This window comes from Pteropus vampyrus, unplaced genomic scaffold, assembly GCF_000151845.1.
Source record: "Pteropus vampyrus isolate Shadow unplaced genomic scaffold, Pvam_2.0 Scaffold165, whole genome shotgun sequence".
Classification (NCBI taxonomy): Eukaryota; Metazoa; Chordata; class Mammalia; order Chiroptera; family Pteropodidae; genus Pteropus; species Pteropus vampyrus.
Genome location: NW_011888946.1, coordinates 2,121,969 through 2,124,359, shown reverse-complemented (window position 1 = coordinate 2,124,359; position 2,391 = coordinate 2,121,969).

Sequence of the window (2,391 nt, the reverse complement as noted above, 5' to 3'; positions counted from 1 at the left end):
CCAATGGCCCTTCTGAGAGGATATAATGAAAGAGTGGGGAGAAGAACACACATGATAGATCCACTCCAATATTCTTATCCTCCTAAACCTTTAGATTGCTTTCTTTATGTTATCTCAAGAATATTCTAGCAACTCAACTCTATTTAATGTAGGCCACCATTGATTCCATTTTCTATCAACTAATAAACTGTAAAGCTACCTGTAGTTGCTTGAGTTAACACAATGAATCCAGAATTTTTGTTAAGTAGCTCATAAGAAAATGTTGCCCTATTCCTAACTGGTCTAGCACACCTATAATCCATTCCCACACTTATCTCCAAGTTTCTGCCAATATAAATCAGTCAATATCATACAATTCTTTTGGTATTTAAACTACCCACTATGAGTTACACTTTGTAGTTGTTCCCCTATAGCATGCTGAGGATCTTACTCTGGTTACCAATCTCACAGACAGTGTGAGTGTGGATGGGTCTTAAGAAAAATCAGCATCCCCTTTCAAAGTAATTGCCTAAGGTAATGTCATAATAGAGTCCTCAAGCAATGGGAAATCAGCGTCTTCTAATAGGAAAGGAGGATGCTCCGTGGGATTTGAGGTATTTAGATTTATCCATACTTGCCCAAATTTCCCTATTCCAATTCTCAGGGTCTCAGCCAATGCTCTAATTTTCACAAAAAATACCTACACTAACACTGTAAATATAAGCAGCCTACAGAATCAAACTTGGACTGTAGGTTTGATATATATTAACAGAATAATTATAAGAGATAATGTATTCTTTTAGCGCAGTCATAATTATGATTTGCAACCATGTTTAAACCCACGCTTATAAATTCAGTTAGAATTTGCCGTAGTTCTTTTTTATTATTATTTTCCTACCAGAGCAATCAATTGTAGCAGCCACTTGGTTTCCCAAAGACTTCCCCCATAATAAATATTCCATGCCAAGCAAAAATAAATGAAAATAAATAAATACATATTTTGCAACTGCGTGTCATGAACTACCACTATCAGTTATCAATGCCTTTAAAATTAAGTAGGCCAGATTCTCATCTTTGAGAGTTTGTTTCCCAGAACTGCTTCTGGTACAAAACGCTTTATCAGTCAAGGTTGAGTGAGAAAAACAGAAATCTCTCCAGAAGGGATTAAGCGCCTACAAAACCTAATTAGGGATCTAGGTTCTCATAAAACCATTGGAAAGGCTGGAAGATAGAGTCAGGCAAGGCCATCACTTGTTTTCAAGTTCACTGCCCATTTGTAGGAAATCAAGATATTACTTCTGCAGTCCAGGCCAAGAACTCAAAAAGCTGTCAGAGATAGAAAAGATTGCCAAGTATTCTATTTGCTTTCCTTTGATTCTCAGCTTCTCTGAAGTTATGTGAGGTCACTGAAATGGGAGAAGCTATGTGCATCCTTTCTGGATTAAGAAAAACAAATCCCACATGCAATTCTCTAGTCTCTTGATTTCTGTGCCATGTTTTTCTAGAAAGATGCACAAACTGAAACTTTGTGCATTTACAAAGACAGTGGAAGCTCTATCAACCTGGATCCTTAAATAACTATGTGAAGCTGAGTATCCCATCAACCCATAGTGGACATCAATTATTCGAAAGAAAAAAATCTTTTTTGTATTAAGCCACTTAGATTTCAGGGTTAATTTATTGCTGAAGAATAATTTAGCTGTGCTAATATGGATGGTAGTGGTCACAGCTGCCTGAAGCACTGAAGTAACATTGCAAGGAATCTGGAGGTTGCTGCAAAATTCCATATCTGCCAAAACTAATGTATCTATCTGCCTATTGTTACAAAAAGAATAACGGCCTCAGCTTCTCTCTGCCTTCCAAGTTGTGTATGAGTGTCTCTCTTTGGCAGATATAAACTGGGACTCAATTTGCTGGGGATTCTGAGAAATATAGTTTCAAGGTTTCTAGTCCCTGCTATATGAGGATAACAAAGAAGGTGGCAAAATGAAGCTGAGTTGTGGAGAAAAAAAGAAAAATATCATGCACTGTTGATGGGATTGTAAACTGGTGCAGCCGCTATGGAAAAAAATATGGAGACTCCTCAAAAAATTAAAAATGGAACTACTATATGACCCAGTAATCCTACTTCTGGGTATTTATCCCCCCAAAATTTGAAAACACTAATTCAAAATGATATATGCACCCCTATGTTCATTGTAGCATTACTTACAATAGCTAAGATATGGAAGCAATTTTTTTTCCAATTTTTATATTTTTTAGTTTGTGTTTTATTATGTAAAACATTTACATGATTCTAAAATCAAAATCATAAAACAAAGTAATTCAGAGACATCTTAGTTGTATCCACACCCTCTCCTTTTTCTCTCCCTGCCCTTAGGAATGGAACTAATTTTTATTAGTTTTTAGTTT